This window comes from Canis lupus, chromosome X, assembly GCF_011100685.1.
Source record: "Canis lupus familiaris isolate Mischka breed German Shepherd chromosome X, alternate assembly UU_Cfam_GSD_1.0, whole genome shotgun sequence".
Classification (NCBI taxonomy): domain Eukaryota; kingdom Metazoa; phylum Chordata; class Mammalia; order Carnivora; family Canidae; genus Canis; species Canis lupus.
The window spans coordinates 31,624,055-31,636,789 of NC_049260.1; positions in this window are offsets into that span (position 1 = coordinate 31,624,055).

Sequence of the window (12,735 nt, forward strand, 5' to 3'; positions counted from 1 at the left end):
TAGAGCTGCCATAACAAAATATCACAAGCTGGGGGGCTTAAAACAAGAGAAAGTTATCCTCTCAAGGTTATGTAGTCTAGAAGTCCAGAACCAAGATGTTGGCAGGGCCACACTCCCTCTGAATACTCTAGGGAAGAATCCTTTCTTGACTCTTCCTAACTTCTTGCGATGGCCAGCAGGCCAGTCCTTGGTGTGTTCCTTGGCTTGTAAATGGGTGACTGTAACCTCTGCCTCCATCATCACATGGTCATCTTTCCTCGTGCCTCTGACTCTTCTTTTAAGGACACGACATAAGGATTTAAGGCCCACTCTAATCCAGTATAATATCCTCTTCACTAGATTACAGTTGGAAAGATCCTATTTCCAAATAATGGTTGGGATTTGAATATATTTTGGTGGGGGTGGGGGGGACACAATTCGACCTGAAAGAGATGAAAGAAAAGTGAGAAATTTTAGTTAGATTTATAGAGCAGGGGCAGCCTGGGTACCTCAGCAGTTTAGCTCCTGCCTTCCACCCAGGGTGTGATCCTGGAGTCCTGGGATCGAGTCCCACATCAGGCTCCCTGCATGGAGCCTGCTTCTCCCTCTGTCTGTGTCTCTGCCTCTCTCTCTCTCTCTCTCTCTCTCATGAATAAATAAATAAAATCTTTTAAAAAAAGATTTATAGAGCAGGAAGGAAAGAGGCAGATGAGAGAAGAGAGAATTGCGTTTTATTTTACATAAAGGGGCAACCTGGATCAAAGCTCCAGGGTGAACGTTTCACATTAGGTGTTTAGGAAGGCTTATCCTGGCTATCCAGCTTATGCTATCTAACCTTGTGAAGGTTCTTTCTGATTGTGGGGACATTTTTTTTTTCTTTTACACATCAGTCACATTTTCTTAATAATTTTTATATGTCATTTTTCAGTGTGACTGTCTCCACAATTAAATGACAGTATTCTTCCTTTGAATATTAAGTGTTTGTAGGTGGCTTGTTGGCGGTGACCACTTGTTCCTTATGCTAATTATGCTGATATTTAAAGAGCTCAGGCAGCTGTTACTTCACCAAAAAAGTACGATTCCTTGCCTGCCTCAGAGAAGAGGAGGGCTTGGTCTGTGGTTATAGATTCCCAAAAACATCCCAGGATAATTCCATTCCATTCCTTTATTGAAGTATGATTTAGATTTTGCTCTGAAAGTATGGATTCATCTACATTCCCAATATTGTTTCCTTCAGACCATCCACCGATGCAGAATGCTCTAAATCATGTGAGACTCACGCTCTCACTTAATATTGCTGGCATGGTCTGTATGTTGTAAATATCTGTAGGCTGAAACGGAATGTACTGATGAAAGTGGAGATGTAGTTCTCAGATCTTTCCTCCCTGTCTCAAACTGCCGTATATTCAACTGTAAGACTAAATGACTCCAGAGTAGCAGTGAGGATGCCAATAGCTATCCTATGTATTTGGCAAATATTCATTTGGTTTCTACTCTATCAATTCTCCCTCCAATTTAATATACTAAGTTGAAACAGCACTTGGTACCAACACACTTATTAACCAGGCGTGCTTTTGTGATCAGTAATGTTTCTGTGCTTTTCTTCCAACTTTACCAATTTAATTTTCTCAAACCTGTTTAGATATCTGGGCTCAGGATTAGCTTTAAAAAATGTAAAAGCTGGGCAGCCTGGGTGGCCCAGAGGTTTAGCGCCGCCTTCAGCCCAGGGTATGATCCTGGAGACCCGAGATTGAGTCCCGTGTCAGTCTCCCTGCATGGAGCCTGCTTCTCCCTTTGCCTGTGTCTCTGCCTCTCTCTGTCTCTGTGTCTCTGATGAATAAATAAATAAAAATCTTTTAAAAAATGTAAAAGCTTTAAGATACCATAAAATTGCATGATGCTTTTAAGTGAGAGAATAAATTGACACAGGAAAATAGACAAAGCCTTTGGATATACACTGTTTAAGACTATATCTGATTAATTGATTAATAAGGGACTTGAACATCACTAAAAAGAAATCCAAGGAAAAAAAAATAAATAAATAAATAAATAAATAAATAAATAAATAAATAAAAAGAAATCCAAGGTTTGGGCAGCCCCGGTGGCTCAGTGGTTTAGCGCTGCCTTTGGCCCAGGGTGTGATCCTAGAGACCTGGGATCAAGTCCCACATCGGGCTCCCTGCATGGAGCCTGCTTCTGCCTCTGCCTGTGTCTCTGCCTCTCTCTCTCTGTATGTGTCTGTCATGAATAAATAAATAAAATCTTAAAAAAAAAAAGAAATCCAAGGTTTTGGGGGTTGGGGTTGGGTTTTTTTGGAAACTCCAATAATGATCAAAATAGGCTATCTGTCTAAATTCAAAAATTTTAATATTCAATTTAGAATAATGTCATAAAATAATTCAACATCTTTTAAGCATGACAGTTCTTTTAGAGTGTGTGCTGATCATTCTCCTAGAGAAATTTATCAGCAAACTAGGAGGTAGATTAATGATGAAAATTCAAACAGTGTTTGCCAAGGGGCACCTGGGTGGCTCAGTGGTTAAGTGTCTGCCTTTGGCTCCGGTCATGATCCTGGGGTCCTGGGATCAAGTCTTGAATCAGGACCCCAGTGAGGAGCCTGCTTCTCCCTCAGCCTATGTATCTGCCTCTCTCTGTGTGTGTGTCTCTCATGAACAAATAAATAAAATCTTAAAAATATGCATTTACCAAAAAAAGTGCTATTGTTGGCTGAGTGTGAGACATATAGCATAAGAGAACAGAAACATACACTCTGAAGGCAAAATGCTTGAATTTGAATCCCTTCTGCACTAGACTGTAACCGTGTAGCCTTTGACAAGTAACTTAACTACCTTGCCTTAGTTTCTCCATCTGTAAAATGGGTTTGACTTAGTACATACTTCCTGAGGGTATTATGAAGATTAAATGAACCATTACATGAAAATAATTTACAGTGGTTTAAGTGCCTTTAAATTGTTATTATTTATTACATTATTTTGGCATTATCAGTGCCAAAATATCAATTATCAATAGATATCATATTGTACCTATTAAAATTCAAATATTTTGAGTCAAGTCTCCAGCTTTCAATATGAAGAAAGCATGTGATCTAGCCATTTGAGATGGTGTACAATAATCTGGCTGCACTATCTTAAAGGATTTTTTTTCTCCAGATTCCTTGGAGCCAATAAGGTGTGAATGGGAAAGATACTACATTAATTCACAGATTTTTTTTTTTTATCCAATGGGGACAAAACCTTAAATAGATGATGTGAATGGTAATTTAGGATCGAGAATACCTAAGTATGAGAAAAAAAGGCTTGCCCTGATTTTCCCTTTACCTTAGGCAAGTCACTATTTCTTGGGTTTCCTACTGATTCCTCATGCTGTCAAGTAACAAATCTGCCAATAGCAAAGACAAACACTGAGAACTTAAAATGGCGCCATCATGAGGGAGAGGGAAATGATTTAACAGGTGGCAGATTGATTACAATTAATCCTTTACATCCTTGAGAGCTCTGCTGCTTTAGAAGATTAGTTCCACCAGAGCCATAATTCTCCCAGTAATGTGAAAACTGAAATTGCCAAATGACCCATTTAGGATTTGGCATGCCAGTTAATTAACAGGCAAAATATTACCCTATTTCCTGTGCTAATTGACCCTGATTATTAGGAGAAAGTAGAGTGGTTGCATTGCAGTGGGGCCAAAGTGAACATGTGTAGAGTATGGAGTTCAAGTGATTCTCTGGAGGACTTTTTGTATTTCTGTGTCTAATGTTAAACCCTGATAGGCTAGGAGACACCTGTGTGGCTCAGTGGTTGAGCATCTGCCTTTGGGTCGGGGCATAATCCCGGAGTCCTGGGGTCGAGTCCGCATCAGGCTCCTTGTATGAAGCCTGCTTCTCCTCCCTCTGCCTATGTCTCTGCCCCTCTCTCTGTCTCTCATGAATAAATAAATAAAATTTTTTTAAAAACCTGATGGGATATAGAGCAACCTAAGGCAGACAGGATCTTTAAGGGCTTGCATCTTTTAGGAGTAAAGATAAACAACCATGATCAGCTGTGAGCAAAGGAAAGCTTGGGTAATGGAAGAAGGCAGTTATGTATACCTACATTGTGACCAACTGTAAAAAATCAAGATGTTAGATTTTAAGCTCTTTTTTCTTCCTTGCTTTGTCATATACTCATCTATATTAATCAATTTATGGCCCCTATCTTTTCTTGAAGTACTATTTTTTCTATAATGTGTATCCAAGATTGTTAACCTTAAAATTTAATATTAAGATTACAGGATATCAAAAAAAGAATTGTGACTGAAACAGAAGAATAAATATCACAGAATAATAAGAGAATATTGGGAGGTTAGGATTTCATATTGGGGTAGAAAGTGAGCATGTCTTATTTATATCAGAGGTAACCACATGTTCAGTGTAAGCAGGATTTTGTTGCCATTTTTGTCCTTTGAAAGTTAACTATGATATGTATAGAAGTTGACTTGTCAAAGGGGTAGAATGTGCCACATTGTGTCAAATCAACACAATCCAGACCCTGATTTACACTTACTTCTGTATCACAGTAGGGAAGCTTCAAAATTACATGTGTAAGACTCTACTGCCAGTAGAGTTCTGGGTTAAATTTTGCCAATAAGAAGCATCTATGTCAGATTTGAAAAGCAGAAGAGAAATAGAAGCTGTTATCACCCAGAAGCATTAAAAAGAAACTCGTGGGAAGTTGCAGATGAGTTTGCAGAAGGCTTGCAGTGAGTTCCTGTGGATCACTTGCTTTTGTCCTGCAGACAGCTGAGGCCATCATTGGTGGCTTGGACAGATTCCAGCACTTCCAGTTTCCTGAAAGTCTAGCGTTATTTCTCTTTTACTTCTGTAGTGCATTCAATGATTAATACTCTAATTCCCTGTATTAAATCCCTTTCTACTTGAGATGCTCAGAGTAGCATCCGTCATGCAGACTGATTTCTGATGAATAATCATGGATCCATATCTCATGCCAACCAAGAAGTGTTGAGAAAGTTAGGAACAAAAGTCATTACATTAAGTCAAAACCATGCTTCAAAATTCCTTAGAAAGATGACACATTTAGGGGCTTAAAAAATTACCTAAAGAGTCCAACACATGGGCACCTAGGTGGCTCAGAGGTTGAGCATCTGCCTTTGGCTCAGGTCATGATCCCGGGGTCCTAGAATCAGGTCCACATCAGGCTCCTCACAGGGAGCCTACTTCTCTCTCTACCTATGTCTCTGCCTCTCTCTCTCTCTCTTTGTCTCTCATAAATAAATAAAATCTTAAAAAAAAAAAAAAGTCTAACACATGACTTGTTTCCTAAGCATGAGAGTAAGTTGCTGTTCTCCAGCACCAAATGAAGCAACCAGCTGGCTTTTAGAAGCCGTGTTATATGAAAAGTACACGAATTTAAACACTAGAATAATACTCAAAACAAACAGCCACAAACTTTGAGAGGCATGCCTGCATTGGGACCAGCCAAAGCAGCAGTATATTAATGCTTCTCGCCTTTGTTTTTCTTCTCGGATATGTTTATTGGAATAGTAGACAGAATTGCTCACATCATTTGAACTTCCTCAAACTTCACCCCACCCCATCTCCCCTGGTTGTCACTCTATCACTCTATTACAAACATAAAATTGAATTTCCCTAAGTTAAATGTGCATATAATTTGCATACACCAAATTTCCTTCTCTTAATTGCCTTTTTATTTTTCTCCTTGAATTATTTCTAGTTAGCAATATGAACATATTATAAATCTCAAATAGCTCAAGCTTTCTCAGGAAATTTTTTGTGTCACCTAAACTTTTTCCTTATTCTCAGCTTCATGATTTAGTTCAGGTAACAGAAAATTCTATGCCGTCATAAGAAAATCTCTAGTAGAATGATGTCTAATACATAGGTCTTGAGTTCTTGGTGAGTAATCAATTTTTGTAAACCACAGCAAAATACCCTAAGGTGAAAACCCTAGATCACTAATATGCTTCTTTTTGAGCTTGGGGCTCAAGTTTTTACCAAAGCTAAGTCAACAACTATGAAAGGTCTCAGAATTTACACTACTTGCAAACTAGTAAATTAGTCTGCTTCAAAGATATTGTCAGAAAACACAAGACTCCTGTGTCAGAGATACATTATTATTCACAGCAAGCAGCATGTGTATCAGAACATTTGCATCAGTTCCCTTTGCACCAAGTTTTATAGAGCCAACAAATGGGTCTATATAGATGTCTGCACAAACAGTAGATTGCATTTCAGAAGAACAACCCTGAGATAAAAAAATCTCCACCATTTTATAATGGGCGATAAACATGCCTTCCCTTTGATCTGGAGGGAAATACTATGCTAATTATAGGACAGTAAGTGAACCTGCCCTTTGTTTCAGAAACACTAACTCTATCTTCCAAAATTGTTCATTATACAAATATCCTTGAAAAGATAGTCTAGAACGAAGGCATTTAGTGCTTCTGTTCATAAGACGTACAGAAGTACATGAGACCCATGGAGAATTGGGTCCTAATGCTTTGCAGTCTGAGGTTGATCTCTTCTTTGTGACTAATTTTTCCACCCTTGGGATGTGTGTTATCAATATGTTGCCTCCTGGAATTATGTCTGTAATTATGTCTAATCAGAGACCTCTAAGAAAAGGTACCTTATTGTTTTCAATAACACAAACTCTCATAAACGAATTCAGTATAGGAACAGTTGCTCTGACATTCACTGCACTGATGCAAAACCAAAGTGGAAGGAAAGAGTTTAGTTAAACCCATTCTCTCTGAATATGACATATGGTCAAATGCTCTTCATCAATTTATAACAGATGTGACTGAGAGAACCACCCTCATGTTCTCTTCTGACTCTTACCTTTTAGGAAAGCAGTCTAGACATCACTTGACCTTCTCTTGGGGCTGATTCACTGAGTGCACACATATTGGACACTTCTCATCCTTACTTCTTAGGCCCCTATGGTAGGACCAAGTGAAAGCACTTCATCTTTTCTCAGGCCTTTTTCCTGAGAGCACACATGCTGGTACTGTCCTTCCTTTCCTTTTAGTAATCCACCATAGACTTTCTTTCACTTGGCCTTCTCTCCAGTCTGATACCTGAATCTAAGCATGCAGGCGCGCCTTTCCCTCCTTCAGTTATAGGGATCCTGTAATGGATGCCCCTTTGCCATGCCTTCTCTTATCTATGATTCCTTGAATGCAAATAAGTGGGCCACTTCCTGTATGTTCCTCTTAAGGAAACCACCATAGGACTCCTTGTCTTTTGGCCCTCACTTGAGGCTCATTCCCTGAAAGCGTATATGTAGAACCCATCCTGACCTTCTTCTTAGAACCCTGTTAGGACTCTTTCACTTGGCCTTCTCTAGAGCCTGATTCAAGGAGTGCGCATATGTTGCTGAGCCTCATCTTCATGGCATAGGTGTTAAGACAGAACCTGGGATACAATCAGTGCCGCCTTGTTTTACCATACACTAGAATTGTTTAGATGGTATATCATGGTAGCTTTTTTGCATCCGGTGGAGCCCCAGTGTCCTTTCTTTTTTCCTTGCATTCCTGATATTTGCTTGGATTTGTGATAAAACCATTTTAATTCCTAAAAGAAGCTTATTTTACCCATGAGTGTCTGGAGCTCAGACTGCAGGGAACCTAGGATTTAAATGTCACACCCATTGGGATCTCATCTTGAAAATTCGAGATCAGAATCTTCCTTGCATGGTTAATACTTGCCTAGTTCTTCTCTCTGCCTAGGAGATATTTCCAATATATAATGCAAAAGTCAAATTCTAGATGCTAAGTCTTGATTCTGCGTGATTTACATCTACTAATGCCAAGTCTCAGACAGAGGTCAGAAACAAGGAATAATTTATTATAATAAATTAGTGCAGTCTCTTGAGAATCTATGGACTAGTGAGCAATATGGTTTGATGTTATGGGGACAGAGAATCTCCAGCTCAAAATCAAGGATTAACAACCTGGTCTAGAATACAGAATATGCAACGGAGGATGTAAGCATCAGAGTTGAAGGAGTCCCTGTGAGTCAGCCTTTCCTTCAGGTGCACTGAGCACAAATAGAACATCCTGTAATCACTATGAAAAAAAAACACAAGAAATTTGAGGAAAATTAAAAGCAGGATACGAATGAAATGAAATAAAAACTGACCTTGGCCAGATTTATTCCAGGAGACCACTGGCTTACCACTCTCCCATCACATGGGCCCGGCAACCTTGTGAGATAATCAAAAGAAAAAGAATTGGCATATAACAGTGCTTCCAGCATTCGGGGTATAAACCATGGTATTCATGAACTCAAACCTTCTTCATTCAGGGCATTTTTAACCTTGGGGTTTTTTCTCTCTCTCTCTCTTTTACAATGGATATTTTTGGAGCAAATGGATATCTTATTTTGACAGGAAATGGGATCATTACCTTGCCAGCTTACAGCAATGTTCAAGGACAGTTTCTTTCTGAGTAAAGAAAAGTCCTCCCCTGCAGATATCTATGTGCTGCTTCAGAGGACTCACAAGTTATAGGGGCACGAAAGCTATGCCAAGTAGTCATGCAAACTGTGGAAGTGCATAGCTCTCTCACTCTGGTGGGAAAATGTGGCTATATTTTATGATGATCAATTTCATTCTCCCCATAACAGGCAGCAATAAAAATTTTTCAATTCTAACTGTAACTGATAAAGCCCTCTTCACAGGCTTGCGGTTCAAGTGAGGTCACAATGATTTTAATAAAGTCAGTGTTTCTATGAAGTCCTTCCCATCTTTGCATTGCAAGACTATCCACTTCTCCTCCCATAGGCTCATCACCAGCATCACCCCACTCTTGGTAGATGGATCAGGGATCACTTTCTGGAATATTGTATACTGTGGGAACTACCTCATGTCTGCAGTTGAAACCCAACTAGAAGTTGAGCAATTCTGCATCTACTACTGAAAGCAGGTGACAGGTAGCTCACAGTGAAGCTAAAGACTAACTTCTCTGCTCATGAAGTCTGGGCAGACTGCTCCCAAACTTCTACTACTTTTGCCAAGGTGATTCATTGTAAGCATAATCCACAGAGCCAGATCTGACTCCACACTACTGCTACCTGACAGGGTCACCTCACAGGTGGTTTCAACAGTCCCGTGTCATTCCTGCATATTGATACAGTAATCCCTTTGCAAGTACAAAAGAAAATCTTTTGGTTCCTGTTGTCATCTAGGGGTTAAGAGGTGAGGAGGGTATGAGAGAATGGAGATAAAATGCTCTCTCTGCTCCCATTGTCACAGTCAGCCCTGGCTGCCACATACCACCATAGATCACTGTAGACTATGTTATAAGCTACATTACAACTAGTTTTTGCCATTCATATGCAACCATTATTCTGAAAGCCATCCTGTAGTATTTGAGTTATTTAGTCCTGGAAAGTTTTCAGGTTCAGCCTGTGATGCTTATAACCCCAGGCATCACGGACCTTGGATCCAAGCCCGTTGTTTACCAAGCCCATTTCCTTTTGTTCATATATACCCTGTCTGACCTGCCTAGCAGCAGATGGGGCCATTGTGGATGGAAGTGATGGACACCATTTCCAAGCCCAACACGACAATCTCTTAAACTATCCTCCACTCTCTTTTGGCAGAAAGAAACATAAAAACCAGCAGGAGATCTTGAGGTCTTATGAGGCAGTAGTGCTACAAGGAGGATGTACCTGATTTCTGCATCCTTCTTGAAGGTCACCCACCAAACACCCATGTGGAACCATGAGGAACCATAACTCAAAAGTAGAACTACTTTTGAGTTATATTAGGCCATTAATATTTGGAGGTTGATAGTTGCAGTGGTTAACTTTCCCAGTCTAATGCCTCCTAGTAGTTTAAGATCTGATTTAGACCAAATGGCTTCCTACTGCTCTCTGACCTGGTTCATTTATAAAAAGTTTTCAGAGAAAGTGGGATCACCAAATGGAAAGAAGTAAGATCCCATACAGATCTCTTTTCTAGAGAGTAATTGGCCCCTTTGCTAATCTACCTGCTATACTTTTTCTGACAAATTGCCTCTTTCTTCAAAAGTATGGGAACTAGAATTCTCACCGCCCCTGTGGCTGAACACATCATCAATTAGCAGAAGTAAAGGAAATTATCCCTGGAAGATTTTTTTTTCCCTGGAAGATTTTAATTTAAAATCCAAAAATTATGGGATGCCTGGGTGGCTCAGTGGTTGAGCGTCTGCTTTTGGCTCAGGGTGTATTCCCGGAGTCCCAGGATCAAGTCCCACATCAGGCTTCCTGCAGGGAGTCTGCTTCTCCCTCTGCCTGTGTCTCTGCCTCTCTCTGTGTGTCTCTCATGAATAAATAAATAAAACCTTAAAAAAAATAAGTCTTTAATCCATTCTGAGTTCATTTTTATGAGTGGCATAAGATAGATATCTAATTTCATTCTCCTGCATGTAGTTACAAGGTTTCTCCAGCAACATTTATTAAACTCTATCATCGTTGAATAGTCTTTGCTCCCTTATTAAATATTAGTTGACTATATATGCAGAGGTTTATTTCTGGGCTCTTGATTATGTTTATGTGTCCATTTTTCTACCAGTATCATACTTTTTGATGACTATAGCTTTGTAGTATAATTTGAAACCAGGAATTGTGAAGCCTCCAGGTTTGTTCTTCTAATTATTACTTTGGCTATACAGGGTCATTTGTGGCTTCATACAAATTTTAGAATTTTTTTCTATTTCTGTGAAAAATGCTATTTGAATTTTCATAGGGATTACACTGAATCTATAGATGGCTATTGCAGACATTTCTTTTTTTAAATTTTTTTAACGATTTATTTTTGTTTATTTATGATAGACAGAGAGAGAGAGAGAGGCAGAGACACAGGCAGAGAGAGAAGCAGGCTCCATGCAAGGAGCCCGACACGGGACTTGATCCTGGGACTCCAGAATCACGCCCTGGGCCAAAGGCAGGCGCGAAACCGTTGAGCCACCCAGGGATCCCCCCCCCCTTTTTTTTTTAATTTTTTTAACGTATTGCAGACTTTTCAACAATATTCTTTCAATCCATGGACACAGGATATCTTCATTTGTTCCTGTTTTTTATTTTTCAGGGTTTTTTTTTTCATCAAAATCTTACAGTATTCATTGTACAGGTCTTTCACCATGTTGTTAGACTTATTCTTAAGTATTTTAAGGTATCTGATGCCATTTTGAATGGAATTGCTTTCTTTATTTCATTTTTGGGTATTTTGCAGTTAGCATACAAAAGTACAATTGAGTTCTTTATGTTGATTTTGTTTCTGGCAACTTTACTGAATTTGCAGATTAGTTCTAATGATTTTTTTTGTAAAGTCTTTAGGATTGCCTATATATGTAAGACCATATCATCTGTAAACAAAGATAATTTTACTTCTTTTCCAGTTTTAATGCCATTTATTTATTTATTTAGCCTAATTGCTTTGGCTAGGATTTCCAGTACTAAGGTGAATGAGAATGGTGAGAGTGGGCACATTTGTCACTGAGGAAAAGCTTTCAACCTTCATCATGGAGTATGATTTAACTGGGGATTTATAATATATGGCTTTTATTATGTGGAGGCACATTTCTTCTATACCCAATTTGTTGAGTCTTTTATTGTGAAATGTATCTTGTCAAATGCTTTTTCTGCATCTAACGAAGTGATTAAAAGATTTTTATCTTCCATTCTATTAATGTGTATCACGCTGATTTATGTATGTTGAATCATCCTTGCACCCCAGGGATAAAACTTGCTTAATCATGATGTATGATTCTTTTACTGTTTGATAATATTATGTTGAGAATTATTGCATCTGTATTTATCAGGGATGTAGGTCTGTAGTTTTCTAGTGGTAAGTTTTTCTGGCTCTGGTGTCAGGGCAATATTGGCCTTGCAAAATGAGTTTGGGTATATTTACTTCTCATTGATTTTGTGGGGAGGGTTTCAAACGAATTGGTGTTAATTCTTCTTTAAGTGTTTGGTAGAATTGACCAGCAAAACCATCTGGTCCTGGAATTCTTTGTGTTAAGAGGTTTTTGATTATGGATTCAATCTCTTTAGATGTTATTTGTCTATTCAGATTTTCTATTTCTTCATGATTCAGCCTTGGTAAGTTGTATGTTTCTAGGAATTTATCCATTTCTTGTAGGTTATCCAGTTCATTGGCATATAATTGCAAATAGTAGTCTCATGATCCTTTGTATTTTTGTGGTACCAGTTGTAATGTCTCCTCTTTCATTTCTTATTTTGGGTTCTCTTTACTGAGCTAGTCTAGCTAAAGGCTTATCAGTTTACCTTTTAAAAAGAACTAGCTCTTAGTTTATTGATCTTTTTAATTTTTTTTTCCTCTGGTCTTTATTTCATTTATTCCTGCTATGATCTTTGTTACTTCCTTATTCTAACTTTGTGTATAATCTTTTTCTAGTTCCTTAAGGTGTAAAACGAGGCTGAGATCTTTCATGTTTTGTTTTGTTTGAGATGTAATTGACATATATTTCTTATTTCTTAATGTCAGCATTAATCTCTGTAAACTTCCCTATAGAACCGCTTTTGCAACACCCCCAAGTTCTGGTATGTGGTGTTTTTATTTTCATTTGTCTCAACATATTTTTCAATTTCTCTTTTTTTTCTTTGACCAGTTGGTTGTTAAGGAGCATGTTGTTAAATCTTGTGCTTCATCCAGCTTTCCTCCTATTACTGATTTATATTTTTATACCACAGTCGTCAGAAAAGATAATAT